Here is an 18,399-nt window from a genome sequence, read left to right on the forward strand (position 1 = left end):
CTCTTTCCAGTGTAAATACTGATGAAAAATATTCATTTAGCGCTTCCCCTGTCTCCTTGGACTCCACACACAACTTTCTACTACTATCCTTGATTAGCCCTAATCTTTCTCTAGTTATTCTTTTATTCCTGATATTCCTATAGAAAGCTTCAGGGTTTTCCTTGATCCTATCTGCCAATGACTTTTCATATCCCCTCCTGACTCTTCTTAGCTCTTCCTTTCGGTCTTTCCTGGCTAACTTGTAACATTCAAGCGCTCTAACTGAGCCTTCATGTCTCATCCTAACATAAGCCTTCTTCTTCCTCCTTGAGAAGAGATTCAACTTCTTTAGCAAACCATGGCTTCCTCGCTCATCCACTTCCTCCCTGACTCACAGGTACATACTAAATCAAGGACATGCAGTAGCATGTTCCTTGAATAAGCTCCACACTTCATTTGTGCCCATCCCCTGCAGTTTTCTTCCCCATCCTATGCATCCTAAATCTTGCCTAATTGCATCATAATTGCCTTTCCCCCAGCAATAACTCTTGCCCTGTTGTAAATACCTATCCTTTTCCATCCCGAAAGTAACCATAACCGAATTGTAGTCACTATCACCAAAGTGCTCAGCTACCTCCAAATCTAACACCTGGCCAGGTTCATTACCCAGTACCAAATCCAATGCGGCCTCGCCCCTTGTAGGCCTGTCTACATACTGTGTCAGGAAGCCGTTCTGCACACATTGGAAAAAAACTGTCCCACCTAAAGTACTCAAATTATAGTTTTTCCAGTCAATATCTAGAAAGTTAAAGCCCCCCATAACATCTACCCTGTTACTTTCGCTCCTGTCCAGAATCATCTTTGCTATCCTTGCCTCTACATCTTGAACTATTTGAAGGCCTTTGGAAAACTCCCAACAGGGTGACCTCTCCTTTCTTATTTCTAATCTCAGCCCCTACTATCTCAGTAGACAAGTCCTCAAATGTCCTTTCTGCCACCATTATACTGTCCTTGACTAATAATGCCACACCTCCCTCTCTTTTACTATCTTCTCTGTTCTTACTGAAACACCTAAATCCTGGAACCTGCAACAACCATTCCTATCCCTGCTCTACCCATGTCTTTGAAATGGCTACAATATCGAAGTCCCAGGTACCAACCCATGCTGCAAGTTCACCCTCCTTATTCCAGATGCTCCTGGTGTTGAAGTAGACACACTTCAAACCACCTTCCTGCTTGCTAGTGAACTCTTGTGACCTTGCAACCTTATTTCTGACCTCACTGCTCTCAACCTCCTGGACACTGGAATTACAACTTGGGTTCCCAACCTCCTGCTGAATTAGTTTAAACCCCCCCGAAGAGCATTAACAAACTTCTCGCCAAGGATTTGTATTCTCTGGTTCAGGTGCAGACCACCCTGTTTGTAGAGGTGTCACCTACCCCAAAATGAGCCCCAATTATCTCGGTATCTGAAACGCTCTCTCCTGCATTATCCCTGTAGTCATGTGTTCAACTCCTCTCTCTCCCTATTCCTCATGTCGCTAGCATGTGGCACAGGCAACAAACCAGAGATGACAACTCTGTTTGTTCTAGCACTAAGCTTCCACCCAGCTCCCTGAATTTCTGCCTTAAATCCCATCCCTTTTCCTACCCATGCCGTTGGTGCCGATGTGGACCACGACTTGGGGCTGCTCCCCCTCCACCTCAAGGATTTCGAAAACATGATCCAAGACATCACGAGGCAACACACCAACCATGAGTCTCTCTTGTTCCCACAGAACCCCCCTATCTGTCCCCCAAACTATGGAGTTCCCCAATGACTAATGCTCTGCTCCTCTTTCCCCTTCCCTTCTGAGCAACAGGGACAGACTCTGTGCCAGAGACCTGTATCCCATGGTTTATCCCTGGTAAGTCATCCCCCCCAACAGTATCCAAAACGGTATATTTGTTATTGAGGGGAACAGCCACAGGGGATCCCTGCACTGCCTGCCTGTTCCCTTTCCGTCCCCTGACTGTAACTCATCGGCCTTTTTCTTGTACCTAAGATGTGACTACCTCCCTGTAACTCCTCTCAATAACCCCCTCCGCCTCCCGAATGATCCGAAGTTCATCCAGCTCTAGTTCCCTAAAGTGGTTCGAGGAGCTGGAGTTGAGTGCACTTCACGCAGGTGAAGTCAGCAGGGACACTAGTGGTGACCCTCACCTCCCACAGGCTGCAGGAGACACATACAACTGCCTTAACTGCCGTTCCCACTATTCTAAATTCGCAGAGACTGTAGAACAATACAGGAAAAAAAATTAGTTACCTTATGAATCCAGCGCACAAAACCTTTTGTTTTGGTTAGAGGTGGATGATGAATGGGAGACACTACCTTAGTGGTGTTTCGGTAATGCAACCACCCAAATATATTACTTCATTTCCTCAGCAGTACTGTGTTCTCTCCTGCTCAGCGTGCTAGACTATTAATCCAGAAACTCAGCTAATGTTCTGGGGACCCGAATTAAAATCCTACCATGGCAGATGGTGGAATTTCAATTCAATAAAGAATCTGGAATTAAAGATCTAATGATGACTAATTGGGGCGGCATGGTGGGTCAGTGCTTAGCACTGCTGTCTCAGTGCCAGGCACCCGGGCTCGATTCCAGCCTCGGGCGAGTATTTGTGTGGAGTTTGCACATTCTCCCCATGTCTGCATGAGTTTCCTCCCACAGTCCAATGATGTGTATGTTAGGTGGATTGGCTGTGCTAAATTGCCCAGAGTGTTCAGGATGTATAGATTAGGTGCATCTGTCAGGGGTAAATATAGGATAATAGGGTAGGGGAATGTGTCTGGGTGGGTTACTGTTTGGAGGGTCGCTATGGTCATGTTGGGCTGAAGGGCTTGTTTCCACACTGTAGGAATTTTATGATTCTATTGGGATTCTATGACTGCCGATTGTTGGAAACTTTTGGTTCACTAATGCCCTTTATGGAAGGAAATCTACCATCCTTACCTGATCTGCTGTATATGTGACTTCAGACCCACAGCGATGTGGTTGACTCTTAACTGCCCTCTGGGCAATTAGGGATGGGCAATAAATAGTGGTCTAGTCAGAGATGCCACATTCTGTGAATAAATTTTAAAAAAGGTAATTTGAGAATGCTGTCAAAGTAAACTTAGTATATTGTCTTAGGGCAGCTTGTAGATAACACACCATGTACAGTTGTGGAATAGATCAAGATTAATGGATCAAGAATAGAATGTTCCTTCACTTGATCTGAATTCAACTTGACTCACTATATAAATACAAATAGTTACAAGAGCAGGGGTCAGAGTCTAGGAATACTGCAGTGACTAACTCAACTTCTGACTCCCCAAAGCCAGTTCACCAGCTACAAGGCACGAGTAATGAGTGTGATGGAATACACCCCACTTGCCTGAATGTATCCAGAACCAACAACAGACAAGACAAAGCAGACTGCTTGATTGGCACCACATTGACAAACGTCCACTCCCTCCACCATTGATGCTCAGTAGCAGCAGTATATATACACTATCTACAAGGTGCACTGCAGAACTTCACCAAAGATGCTCAGTCAGCACATTCCAAACCTACAACCATTTCCATCTAAAAGGACAAGGGCAGCAGATACATGGGAACAGCAGCACCTTCAAGTTCCCTTCCCCAGGGCACTCCTTATTTTGACTTGGAAATGTATTGCTGTTCCTTCAGGGTGGCTGGGTAAAAAGCCTAGAATTCACTCCCTAAGGGAATTGTGGGTCTATCTACAGCACTTGGACTGCAGTGGTTCAAGGCACCAGCTCACTACCACCTTCTCAAGGACAACCAGGGACAGGCTATAAATGCTGGCCCAGCCAGCAACACCCACATCCCATGAAAAGAAAAACTGGGACCACTATCCTAATGGAAAGGATAGGCAAGCCTGTGGATGGCAGGTAAAAATCAGCAAATTTAATTATTTCAAAATAATCAATTTATAAAGTAAGTAAGTAGAAGTAGAGGAATCCTGGTGTGTTTACATACGTCATTCATCATAATAGGAGAGATGGAGAGAGGAGTTAATAAGCAAAGTCTTTTCCCTGGGATGAGGGGAGTCCAAAACTAGAGGGCATAGGTTTAGGATGAGAGGGCAAAGGTTTAAAAGAGACCTAAGGGGTAACTTTTTCACACAGAGGGCGGTACGTGTATGAAATGAGCTGTCGGAGGATGTGGTGGAGGCTGGTACAATTACAGCATTTGAAAGGCATCTGGATGGGTATATGAATAGGAAGGGTTTAGAGGGATATAGGCCAAGTCTGGCAAATGGGACTAGATTAGGTTAGTATATCTGGTTGGTATGGACGAGTTGGACCAAAGGGTTTGTTTCCATGCTGTACATCTCTATGATTCTATGACTCTATACAGAATCCTGGGCTTTATTAATGGGGAATAGAATACAAGAACAAGGTGGTGATGTTGGACCTGTATAAGACATAGCTGGAAATGTGTTGCTGGAAAAGCGCAGCAGGTCAGGCAGCATCCAGGGAACAGGAAAATCGACGTTTCGGGCATAAGCCCTTCTTCAGGGCTTCAGGACATACCTCAGTTAGAGCATTGTGTATAGATCTGGGTGCCTCATTTTAGAATAGATATAAATGCATTGGAGAAAGCACAGAAGAAGTGTACAAGATTGGTCTCAGGGATCAGAAACTTCAGTTACCACAATAAATAAGAAAGGTTAGAGACTTGAAGAGGCCTGAAATCAAAGTTCTGAGCTGAAGGAAAGCTGGTTTCAATAAGATCTGATATGATCTGGCCAGAGTGGACTGGGGCCAAATATTCTTTAGGTAAATTTGTGTCAGAGAAATGGGGAACATTGAAGGAGGAAAGAGGAAGAGTACCAGGCATGTCCAATGGTACATCTTGAATGAATATGAAGTTAAGCATAATGCTGACATAGTTACATTTACAGCTACACCCTCAAACAAACAGATGTATTACTAAACCAATAAAATGTATATAAATGAGAGACTTTCCATACAGTAAATGTCACCCATGCCACCAAAGTGCCCTGAAAATATTTTGTTTTCTCTCCCTAAATCCAACAAAGATAACGGTGGAACCAACAAATCTAGTGCACCCTGGATGTCAAGGGAAATACAAGCTTCAATAAAGAGAAAAAGGGGGCTAATGGCAGAAACTGAGAGCTCAAAACAACTGAAGACCTACAGCAGTGTAGAGTGTGCAAGAGAGAATTCAAACAGGAAATTAGGAGGGCAAAAAAGGTGCATGAAAGGATAATGGCAGGTAAAAAAGGAAACTCCTATCTTAGTTTTACAAGTTCCTGAAGGGTAAAAGGCTAACTAGGGCAAAGTAGGACCCATTAAACAGCACAATGGTAATTTATGCATGGAGCTGGAGGACATAAGTAGGATTCTCAATGAACACTGATTTTGTTGTTAACTAATGTGAGGGACAACATGGGTATAGAAATCAGAGATAAAGACTGTGATATAATGAAAGACGTTAGCATTGACAGAGAGGAGACTCTGACTAAAATTGGGCCCTTGAAGACAGAAACAGGGGAAAATATTATGGGGAACAAAGAAATGGCAGAAGAATTGAATCGGTACCTCAGATCTGTGTTCACTGGGGAAGACACTAGCAATCTCCCTGAGGTAACAGTGGCTGAAGGACCTGAACTTAAGGGAATTTATATTTGCCAGGAATTGGTGTTGGAGAGACTGTTAGGTCTGAAGGTTGATAAGTCTCTGGGGCCTGATGGTCTACATCCCAGGGTACTGAAGGAGGTGGCTTGAGAAATCATGGATGCGTTGGTGATTATTTTCCAGAGTTCGATAGATTCGGGATCAGTTCCTGTGGATTGGAGGGTGGCTAATGTTGTACCACTTTTTAAGAAAGGTGAGAGAGAGAAAGCAGGAAATTATAACCAGTTAGTCTGACCTCAGTGGTGGGAAAGATGCTGGAGTCTATTATAAAGGATGAAATTACGACACATCTGGATAGCAGTAACAGGATCGGTCAGAGTCAGCATGGATTTATGAAGGGGAAATCATGCTTGACTAATCTTCTGGAATTTTTTGAGGATGTAACTCTGAAGATTGGTGAGGGAGATCCAGTAGATGTAGTGTACCTGGACTTACAGAAAGCTTTTGATAAAGTCCCATATAGGAGCTTAGTGAGCAAAATTAGGGCGCATGGTATTGGGGGCAAAGTACGAACTTGGAGTGAAAGTTGGTTGGCTGACAGGAAACAAAGAGTAGTGATAAACGGCTCCATTCGGAATGGCAGGCAGTGACCAGTGGGGTACCGCAGGGATCAGTGCTGGGACCGCAGCTTTTTACAATATATATTAATGACATAGAAGATGGTATTAGTAATAACATTAGCAAATTTGCTGATGATACTAAGCTGGGTGGCAGGGTGAAATGTGAGGAGGATGTTAGGAGATTACAGGGTGACCTGGACAGGTTAGGTGAGTGGTCAGATCCATGGCAGATGCAGTTTGATGTGGATAAATGTATGGTTATCCACTTTGGTGGCAAGAACAGGAAGGCAGATTACTACCTAAATGGAAACAATTTAGGTAAAGGGACAGTACAAAGAGATCTGAGTGTTCTTGTACACCAGTCAATGAAGGTAAGCATGCAGGTACAGCAGGTAGTGAAGAAGGCTAATAGCATGCTGGCCTTCATAACAAGAGGGATTGAGTAAAAAAGCAAAGAGGCTCTTCTGCAGCTGTACAGGGCCCTGGTGAGACCACACCTGGAGTATTGTGTGCAGTTCTGGTCTCCAAATTTGAGGAAAGACATTCTGGCTATTGAGGGAGTGCAGCGTTTGTTCACGAGGTCAATTCCTGGAATAGCGGGACTATATTATGCTGAAAGACTGGAGCTACTGGGCTTGTATACCCTTGAGTTTAGAAGACTGAAAGGGGATCTGATTGAGACATATAAGATTATTAAAGGATTGGACACTCTGGAGGCAGGAAACATGTTTCTGCTGATGGGTGAGTGCCGAACCAGAGGACATATCTTAAAAATACGGGGTAGACCATTTAGGACAGAGATGAGGAGAAACTTCTTCACCCAGAGAGTGGTGGGTGTGTGGAATGCTCTGCCCCAGAGGGCAATGGAGGCCCAGTCTCTGGATTCATTTAAGAAAGAGTTGGATAGAGCTCTCAAGGATAGTGGAATCAAGGGTTATGGAGATAAGGCAGGAACAGGATACTAATTAAGGATGATCAGCCATGATCATATTGAATGGTGGTGCAGGCTCGAAGGGCAGAATGGCCTACTCCTGCACCTATTGTCTATTGTCTATTGAGTGGTTTGGTAGATTTAAAAGTATATAAATCTCCAGGGCTGAATGAGATGTGCCCCAAGCTGTTGGGAAATGCAAGGGAGAAAATGGGGCCCTGGCAATATTCCTCTTTGGCCACAGAAATGCCAGCGATCTCGGGGACAGCCATTATGAAACTGTTATACAAGAATTTGGAAGACATAAACCAGGAAACTACAAGCAAATCAGTCTAACCTCATTCCAAATGAAACACGTCTCATTACAGGCTTAAAAGAACAGGGATGTTGTAGGATAGGACCAATGGTGTCAGCAGGAACCATTGCTCTGTATATGTCTTCTTCCTCATGCTTCCACTTACTACAGCAGCCTCTCAACACAGATACTGGTCTATGGTACATCCTGTCTGGACATGAAGTCAGGCATTATGCTGGCACAGTTATATTTAGAGCTACACACACAAACAAAACAGATGTATTACAAATCCAATAAAATTGTATGCAAATGCAAGACTTGTTATACGATGCAATATCACCTAAGCCATTAAAGGGATTTTGTTTTCTCTCTCTAACTCTGTCTCAATGTTGTCCCGGCTTCAGCAGCTTAGGTGGAGGAAGCCTGCCTGAAAATATAGCCTGTTGACCTTGGAGGTTTTGGGACCTTGGGAGCATTGAATTGACCAGACATGCTGAGGGCCTTCTGGCCAGAGGCAAGTGGACCTTTTCTGACTTCAGGTTCCAGGGATCAGAGGGTTAGGTGGGTGAAGGTCCTGACCACCTCTCGACTATCTTGAGTATTTTTGAGGGGCCTCTGTGTTGTTCCTCCTCTGTCTGGGTGCTTCCTGGCACACCCTGTCTCACTGCCTCTCCAACATACAATGAGGGTGGCTAAATCTGGCTTTCTGTGGCAGTTACCTGCCCGTATATGGAAGCAGCTAGTCAGTCGCATGACTTGCTTCACTACTGCAGTTTCTGGGCAATGAGTACCACGGTGTCCCACATATTTATCTGCTGCTGCTGTTGTCTTCTTTTCATGTTGTCAAACTCTCTGATTGCCAACACTCAGAGAGAGAAGGTGAAGCAGGAAGCAGGCATTGCAAAAGAATGGGAGATTTCACCATCAAGTTTGTCCATTATTTTGAAAGCCAAGGAGACCATTTTGGAATAGTTTAAAAAGCAAAGACAAACTCCAAGGAAGAGAATGAGAATGTCTACATATCCCAATGTCAAAAAGCCTCTGCTAACATGGGTGAAGGCATTCTGAGTAGAGAACTTACTCATCTTTGACCTAATCCTGCAGGAAGCTGGAGTCATGTTGAAGAGGCTGACTCACAAGGAGTTTACCTGCACAGACTCATTGAAAACAAGGCCAGGCATGGTCTCTTATAAGGTAGCTACTTTCTATTATGACAGTTGTTTGGTAATTTTGCCATAATTTATCAGAATTTTAGTAGTCATTGATAACCTGTTTGAGTGAAGTTCTATTTTATTGTCCTTTCTCTTTGCATACCTTATGCATTCAAATTCTTTTTTGCATCTTTTGCACAGCCCTTCATTTGTTCTTACCTGCTTCAGCACAACCAAAATATCTCACATAGTTCCTGCTTCCTGCCCTTTTCATTATCTCCAAGATTCCAGCTTTTCTCACCAACTATTCATAGTTCACATTAGTTCTCAGAAATATAATCCATTAACTAGTTATCTTACATGAATAAATAACTAACATTTAAATCTTCCTATGCATTGCCACCATCCTGCCTCCAATTCCATCTGACCATCTGTCCAAAATTGAGGATTGGATCAGTTACAGTCCTGTAAAGTTCATCACGGACAATTCTGATTTGGTTTTCACCAGCACCACTCACGTGATTCCGATATCACTTCCACCAACCTCCCTGGCTGTTTCTTAAGGATGTTGATTACTTGAGGTAAGACTTGCTAAGTTAGAAAGGTAGCCATGATGTAGAGATACCAGTGTTGGACTGGGGTGGACAAAGTTAAAAATCACACAACACCATGTTATAATCCAGCAGGTTTATTTGGAAGTACCTGAAGAAGGAGCAGCGCTCTGAAAGCTTGTGCTTCCAAATAAACCCCTGTTGGACCAAAACCTGGTGCTATGTAACTTTTAACTAAGTTAGAAAAGACAAGGAAATAAGGCTGTATATGGGTTGTAACAATCAAAGTGAGGGCAAGAAGCACAAAGTTCAAGCATAAGAATATACCAACAGATAAGGTCAGAAAAACAATAAAAGGACAGAGTTAAAGCTTCTGACCTTATCTGGAGTACTCATAACAAAAAAATCATGAACTAATAGCATAAGTGGAAAGAAATAAGTATGATCTGATAGCCATTTCAGAGAAATGGTTTCATGGTGGCAAGACTTAAATTGGAAGATTTATACACATTTGACAGTATTTTGGAAGGACAGGAAGAAAGGAAAAGTTGATGTGGTACCTCTGTTTTAGTGGATGAGATTGCTACAGTCATAAGAGATTACCACGATCAGAATATGGGCGGTATGGTGGCACAGTGGTTAGCACTGCTGCTTCACAGTGCCAGAGACCTGGGTTCAATTCCCACCTCAGGCGACTGACTGTGTGGAGTTTGCACATTCTCCCCATGTCTGCGTAGATTTCCTCTGGGTGCACCAGTTTCCTCCCACAGTCCAAAAATGTGCAGGTTAGGTGAATTGGCTATGCTAAATTGCCCGTAGAGTTAGGTGAAAGGGTAAATGTAGGGGAATGGGTTTGGGTGGATTGTGCTTCGGCGGGAAGGTGTGGACTTGTTGGGCCAAAGGGCCTGTTTCCACACTAAATAATCTAATCTAAAAAAAGAGCAAGACAGAGAATTAATTTATGGATATTAAGAAATAGTAAAAGAATGTTACTTGTGGAAGTATTCATAGGTCCCTGAACATTAATTGGATTATAGGGCAGAACATACATGAATAAATAATTAGGGGCTTGCTGAAAGTGTACTGCAATAATCATGGGCAATTTTAAACTTCACATAAAGTGAACAAATCAAATTGGCAAAAATAAGCAGGAAGAAGAGGCCATAGAGTTCAGTCAATTTCTTAGATGAATAGGTTTTAGAGTCAATCAGGGAGCAAGCTATTTTGATCCTGATCATGTCAAATGAGACTGGATTAATTAATGATATCATAATAAAAAGACCTCCAGGCAGTAATCATCATAACACAATAGAATTTCACATTCTGCCTGAGAGTAAGAAACATAGGTCTATGATCAGTGTCTTAAGCTTAAATAAAAGCAAGGTATGATAATAAAGTTGGCTAAAGTGAAATTGGGAAGCAGGTTAAATGTAGACAGTTGAGAAACTGTAGCAAATATTTAAGGAAATATTTCATTGCGATCAAGATATATATCATTGAGGATGAAAAAATTATAAGGATACACTATTCATGGTTAACTACAAAAGATCAAGGATTGAAAAAAATGTATGCAATACTTGTAAAGATGAGTTGTGGGTCAAACGAATATTGGCTATTTCCTCCAAGAGTTCATAGACTTTGAAATTCTTTCTCACTAAGAGCAGTGATGGCTGAACTGTTGAATGTAATAAAGAAGGAGTAAAACATGTTTTTGATGAACCATGGAGCCAAAAGGCAGGGAGGGCAGCCAAGAAAGTGGAGTTACGGCCACAATTCCACAATTTGATCAGCTACAATTGGACTAAATAGCAAAGTAGACTTTAGGGACTGAATGGCCTACTCCTGATCGGAATTCTTATGATCTTATGTTCCTTAAAGGATTAGAACCTAGAAATTGAATCTCAATTAATCCTGGATCTCCCTTTTCAGTGTCATGTACCTGCATTATATGGACAGCAACAGTTCAGAGAGGCAGCTCACCACCAACACAAGGTAATTAGAATTGACAAAAAATGCTCAGTGATGTCCACATCCCATGAATGAATTTAAAAATCTGTGGCTGCTTTATGCACCTGTAAATGAATGAAATGGGATAAGTTCTGGAAATGAAAATCTCACCATGAAAAGAATACTAGACTTGAAATTTGGTGAAGCCAGTTCAGGCAATCCTTAGATTAAAATAGACATTATGGCTCTTGCATATGTCAATTAAGGATATTTGTGGGAGTTAGCCTGCTATACTCAGGATTCAAACAGTGAATGCCACCAAAAAATATATACTGGCATTATTAAAGGTCTCCTCTAGAGCCAGGAGTGAATCTGCAATAAATCTGATTTGCCACTTTGAGGTTGTTACCACTGAGACAAGAGGCTGTTCTGTGAAAGTGCAATGCATCCCACAGCTCAATTAATGTCACTGAAGCCCAAAGCCTCTTTAGATCTGCTCTCAAACCTTCTGTTCAAATTTGCCTGTGAACCATTGGACAATTACCCCAAAGTGGGACATTTTTCTTTCTATCTAGAACTATTTTTGGTCAATCCTCTGCTTGTTGTCCACCTCTTCTCTATCCCAAATTGTGACAGTTGTTGAAAACATTTTGCTAATCCATGCAAGAAGAAGCAATCTGAGTTGTAATGATTAGTGTATATCCAAGTGTTATTATTGTCACATAGCAGGAAATTAGTGAAATTGCAATTTGGGCCTGGATAATTGGGTGAGGCTAAAGTCATTGATAAATGGTTTATCCAATTTGCAAACACATTGTATCAGTAATATATGATGATAAACAAGCTTTGCCACTTTAAATACTGAGAATCAGCATCAACTCCAAGTGTGGAAGCTATATTGCTCTGACAGTTTCAATTCCATCGTTCCTCTGTCCAAGTCTTTGTGAGGTGATCCTTAGTGAGAAATACGGTGTCCTGTAAACAATTTTAAAACAAGAAAGTCTATTAAGCCAATAATTTTTTTGCATCCAGAGCCCAGCTCCTAACTCCTCACAAACCCCAACCCCATAATTTATAACTTGCTGCGACCAGAGCCTCCACTCCAACTCCTACAAGTATATTAGGTACATTAACAATTCCTTCCTGTGGGAAGACATTTGATGAACCTTTGGATCAACACTGTTTCAAATACTTCATTGTGATGAAAGCTCATGAATCTTGAGTTTGAATTCTATTCAGAAAATTCACTGCAGTAAAGGCAGCTAACTGTGCATTGGCCTTTATAGGAAGAGGTTTTGAGTAAAGTAGCAAGGATGTCTTGCCTTGGAAAGAGCATGCCTGGAATATTGTGTGCAATTTTGGTCTCCTTATCTAAGGAAGGGCATTTTTGCTACAGAGGGAGTGCAGTGAAGATTTACCAAATTGATTCCTGGGATGGCAGGACTGATGTATGAGAAGAGATTGTGTAGATTAGGATTGTATTCACTGGAGTTGAGAAAAATGAGGGGGGGTGTCTCATAGGATCATATAAAATTTTAAGAGCTTATCTATGCCCCTCATGATTTTATAGACCTCTACAAGGTCACCACTCAAACTCCGACTTCCAGTGAAAAAGGTTTCATTCTATCCTGGCTCTCCTTATAAGTCAAACCCTACAGTCCCTGTAATACTTGTAAACTTTTCTGCACCTTTTCCAATTTAATCGTATCTTCCTGTAGCAGTCCGACCAGAACTGGAGAAAATACTCCAAAAGAAGCCTCATCATGATGTCACAATTCACATACTCAAAAGGTCTGAGCAAAGAAGGCAAGTGTGCCAAAGGCTTCTTTACACTCTGTCTACATGTGACACAACTTTCAATGATTTATGTACCTGAACCCCGAGTTCTCTATTCCACAACACTCCCCAGGGACCTACCAATAATTGTGAAAGTCCTGCTCTTATTCAAAGTACCAAATGCAATCTTGCATTTATCTAAAGTAAATTTCACCTGCCATTCCTCAGCCCATTGGCCCTGTTGATCAAGATATTTTTGTAATCGTAATCTCATAAAATAACCTGCTTAGTGATACCGAGTTTAGTTTCTGCCAGGGCCACTCAGCTCCTGACTTCTTCACAGCCTTGGTTTAAACATGGACAAAAGAGCTGATTTCTAGAGATGAGGTGAGAGTTACAGCCCTTGACATCAAGCCTACATTTGACTGAGTATGGCATCAAAGAGCCCTAGCAAAACTGGAATGAATGGATATCAAGGGGAAAACTCTCTGGTGGTTGGAGTCACATAGGAAGATGGTTGTGGTTATTGAGGTCAGTCATCTCAGCTCTGGAACATCTCTGCAGGAGTTCCTAGCCCCAACCACCTTCAGCTGCTTCATCAATGACCTTCCCTGCAGCATAAGGTCAGAAGTGAGGATGTTTGACATTGTTTGCACAATGCTCAGCACCATTTACAATTCCTCAGATACTGAAGCACTCTATGTTCAAAAGCATCAAAAACCAGGCTTGGCCTGACATGGGCAAGTAACATTCACACCTCAAATTCCAGGCTGTGACAATCACTAATAAGAGACAATCCAACCACCGCCTCATGACACTCAATGGTATTACCACCACTAAATCCCCCACTATCAATATCCTGGGGATTGCCATTGAACAGAAACTCAATTGGACTCACCACATAAACACAACTCAGCGAGTCACTCACCTCCTAACTGCCCAAAGCCTATCCACCATCTACAAGGCAAAAGTCAGGAATGTTATGGAATACTCACCACTTGCCCTGGATGAGTGCAGCTCCAGCAACACTCAAAAAGCTTGACACCATCCAGGACAAAGCAGCCCGCTTGATTGACACTGCATCTACAAACATCCATTCCTTCCACCACTGAAGTTTGTGCTATCAACCAGATGCACTGCAGAAATTCACCAAAGACCCTCAGACAGCACATTCCAAACCCATGGCCACTTCTATCAAGAAGGACAAGGGCAGTAGATATATGTGACTGCCACCATCTTCTAGTTCCCCTCCAAGCCACTCACCATCCTGACATGGAAATATATCATCATTCCTTCACTGTCACTGGATCAAAACCCTGGAATTCCCTCCCTAAGGTCATTGTGGGTCAATCCACAGCACAAGGATTGCAGTGGTTCAGGAAGGCAGCTCACCCCCACTGTCTCAAGGGGACAACTAGGGACATGTAATAAATGCTGGCCAGCAATGCCCACATCCCACAAATGAGTGAAAAAGAACCTTCCTCACTGTCTACTAAACCACCAATTTTGGGGTCATCTGCAGACTTACTAACCATGCTTCCTATAATCTCAATTGTTTATCATGATGGCTAGTTTTGAGTTGTTACCCCTTGGAGACCATAAGTGACTTACATAGTTTGCTCATTGTATTCCCAGCCTGGCTGCAAGCTCACCCGCCCTTGAATTAATACAAGCTGTGACAGGAGAAGGCCTTTAATTGAATATGAATTTCCCATTTAAAAGGCTTTTCTGTCCTGCTAACAAGCAAAGTCATTCACTCATCACAATTTCACTCGATTAAATATCTTCCCTCCCTCCCTCCAAACATGCCAGTGGACAGAATTTGTAAAAAAACAATTGAGACTGGAATTTCACTAATAAGAAGGAAAGAAGATTACAAAAAGGAGAGAGAGAATTCTAACTGAAACAACTTCAGCACTACAATAAAGCTCACTCTGGGAAGGGAACCACATTGAACTCACACTTAAGAATTGAAGTTTTCACGTTACACAAACATTTGAATTATGCACACATAAATCTGCTCCACCATTCAATAGTCGATTCATTTATGTTTTATTTTCCTTATTCACTTCTTTCCAGATATCTTTTGATTTCCCTGCCTAAAATAATCTATCCAATTATGCCTTCAGAGGTAGAGTTCCAAAGTCATACAACCTCCTGAGAAAAAAAATCTCAGCTACAATTACCAATTTGAGTTATCCAGTTTATTTGTAGATTAAACATCATCCATGACCATGGCTCTCCCTTTATTACTCGCATTCAATCTTTGTTTTCGTATACTCCATCCTACACCATGGTTTCTGTTCCCATTAACAACTTCTTTCCCTGAAGTACCAAGATGTTTTCCAGGAAGAACTGGGAAAAATAAAGGAATAAAGGCAGAGTTCATGTGAACCCATAAGCCACCCACAGATATTGCAGAGCTAGGCCTCTGCCCAATGTATTATTGGAGAAGATTGAAACAGAATTAAAAAGACTGAAAGACCTATGCATCATCCACTGCTGAAAATGTGTTGCTGGAACAGTGCAGCAGGTCAGACAGCATCCCTGGATGCTGTCTGACCTGCTGCGCTGTTCCAGCAACACATTATCAGCTCTGATCTCCAGCATCTGCAGACCTCACTTTCTCCTATGCATCATCCATTCCTACTTGCAGAATTGGCAGTGCCCATTGTGCTAGTGAAACTGAATAAAACTGTGTCTGTGGAGATTACAAATATCTTGTACTTACTGATGATCTTGTGCAATGTGCCCATCCCCCCCTCCTTTGATGCTGAAAATCTTGAGCCAATGTAACTTTATCTCTTGGGGTACACCCATTAAAGTTGGTCTCTGACTAGCCACCATGGCTAAAGACAACTGAGTGGATTACAAGCTGAAGGTGGATAAGTACCTCATCCTCAAAATTTAAGATCTAAGTACAAAACTGGCTGAGGATCAAATGTTTACAAAGTTGGGCATGAACCATGTCTAGCAGCAGCTGGGGCTGGGTGAGGGAAAGTGAACATAACATTCATAAAAGGGTGTCTCAGTATTACTACTTGCCCTTTCAAGTTCCATCAGTGTGTGCAATATTCCAAAGCACCATGAACAGTTTACAGAAAGACTTGCAGATTGTAATTGTGTATTTGGATGCTGTATTAGTAACAGACCCTACTGAAGAACAGCTTGTCAAAATTTGGAAGAAGTATAAAAGGATATTCCAGGAAACAGAAGTGCACTCTCCAGGCCATTGAAATGGTTCCCTTGGGTTATCGGGTGGAGGCTCAGGGGTTCAGCCCACGAGAATGACACAAAAGTAATGAGAGAGGCACCAGCACCTAGGAATCTCAATGAACTCACATCTTTTCAGGGTTGGTTAATTAGTTTTGGGAGGAATTGCCCATAATGCCAATGATGTTAGCTCCACTGCACGTAATATTAAAAGAAACACCAGAGGTGGATCTGGAAAGCATCACGAAAAGAGATATTTAATGAGGTGTTAAAGCAGGTGTTGCAATCATTGTGTTTACTGCTACACTTCAACCCCACCAAAATGAGAATGTGATTTAAACCCATATGGTGTGGGGCAGTTTTTTTCCCCAAGATCTGTGCAGCAAAACTTAGAGACACAGAAGAACTGGTCACAAATTGAGAGTAGTCATTTGTTGCATCAAAATGTTCAATCAATACCAACACAGGAGATATTTCACTGTCGTGACAGACCACAAGCTACTGTTGAGTTTATTGAAGGGAGGTAAAGGTGACTTTACCTAATTTAGCAGGAAGAATTAAAAATCAGCATATTATTTAAATACACACACCATAAATCGTTAGTAACGAGGTATATGGGCCATTAAGAAACAGCATGCAGGTATAGCAAGTGATTAGAAGGACAAATGTATGTTAACTTCATTGTGAGGAGAATGGAATATAAAATAGGAAAGTCTTGCTACAGCTGTACAATGTTTTGGTGAGACAGCTATACTGAGGGGAGAGGCATATGGCATGGAAACAGACCCTTTGGTCTAACCAGTCTATGCCATCAATAACCCCAAACAAAACTAGTTCCACCTGCCTGCACTTGGCCCACATCCCTCCAAATATTGTGTCTTTAAAACATTGTAACTGTACCCCAGTCCACCATCTCCTCTGGAAGTTTGTTCCACATACGAACCACTCTGTAAAAAAATTGCCCTCATGTCTTTTTAAAATCTTTCTTCTCCCACCTTAAAAATATCTCCTATTGAAATCCCCCATCTTAAGAAAAAGACATCTGCCATTCACCTTATCTATACTCCACATGATCTTATAAACCTCTACAAGATCACCCCTCAATTTCCTATGCGCCAGTAAAAAACTCCTAGCCTATCTATCCATCCTCTCCCCATAACTCAAGTCCTCCATTCCCAGCCACATCCTGGTAAATCTCTTCTGAACCTTCTCCAGCTTAATAATATCCCTCCTAAAAGAAGACAATCAGAGCTGGACACAGTACCCCAGAAGAGGTTTCACTGGCATCCTGTACAACTTCAATTTCTATTCACAAAGATCTGAGCAATGAAGGCAAGCGTGCTACAAGCCTACTGTCTGTTCAGAATATAACACGATAATCCTGTTCCTGTGTGATCCCGTATAAAGTAAATCAGGTAATAGCAGCACCATTTAAGCCATGATTTAGAGGAGCCACTGTTGAACTGGGGTGGACAAAATTTTTTTAAAAATCACACAATACCAGGTTATAGTCCAACAGGTTTATTGGAGGCATTAGCTTTTGGAAGATAGTGCCTCCAAATAAACTTGTTGGACTATAACTTGGTGTTGTGTGATTTTTTTAACTTTATCCATTTAAACCAATGTGACTAGAAACATGTTACAGCCAATACAGGAGAGGAAAGTTTGCATTCTACAAATAATGGTCTAAATTCTTCAATCATGCTAAAGCCAATTCGCATTGAAAAAATGTGCATTACAGCTGAACCAACTGTACTTGACTATCCTGTCTATATGTGATACTAACTTCAAAAAATGAAGTATCCGAACCTGAAGGTCTCTCTGTTCTATAACACTACCCAGGGCTCTATTTTTAATTGCAAAAGTCCTACCCTTGTTTGTTTTACCAAAATACAATACCATGCATTAATCCAAATTAAATTCCATCTGCCATTCCTCAGCCCAATAACCCAATTATTCAAGATCTCTTTGAAATCTTAGATAACCTTCATCATTGTCCACTATGCTACCAAGTTTGGTGTCATCCACAAACTTTACACACCTAAATCCTTTATATAAATGACAATCAAAGGTGGACCCAGCACCGATCCCTGTGGAACACTGCTGATCACAGGCCTCCAGTCCAAAAACAACCCTCCACCATCACCCTCTGTCTCCTACCATTAAGCCAATTTTGTTTCCAGTTGGCAAGCTCACCCTGAATCTCATGTGATCTAACTTTACTGGTTAGTCTACTATGCAGAACCTTGTTAAGGCTTTACTAAAGTCCAACTAAACAATGTCTA

The 18,399-nt window shown here is 41.9% G+C and overlaps 1 long non-coding RNA gene across 1 annotated transcript in view; it reads right to left on the reverse strand.

The window, feature by feature from the left end:
• The window catches only part of LOC122565022 (uncharacterized), a 137,577-nt gene that overhangs the window by 103,263 nt on the left and 15,915 nt on the right, over positions 1-18,399 (reverse strand). Inside the window, exon 5 of the long non-coding RNA XR_015760667.1 lies at positions 11,118-12,100. This is a non-coding gene — a long non-coding RNA (uncharacterized LOC122565022). The remainder of the gene's footprint in view (positions 1-11,117; positions 12,101-18,399) is intronic.

This window comes from Chiloscyllium plagiosum, unplaced genomic scaffold, assembly GCF_037043375.1.
Source record: "Chiloscyllium plagiosum isolate Xiang-an unplaced genomic scaffold, Cpla_swu_hap1 HiC_scaffold_21, whole genome shotgun sequence".
Taxonomy (NCBI): domain Eukaryota; kingdom Metazoa; phylum Chordata; class Chondrichthyes; order Orectolobiformes; family Hemiscylliidae; genus Chiloscyllium; species Chiloscyllium plagiosum.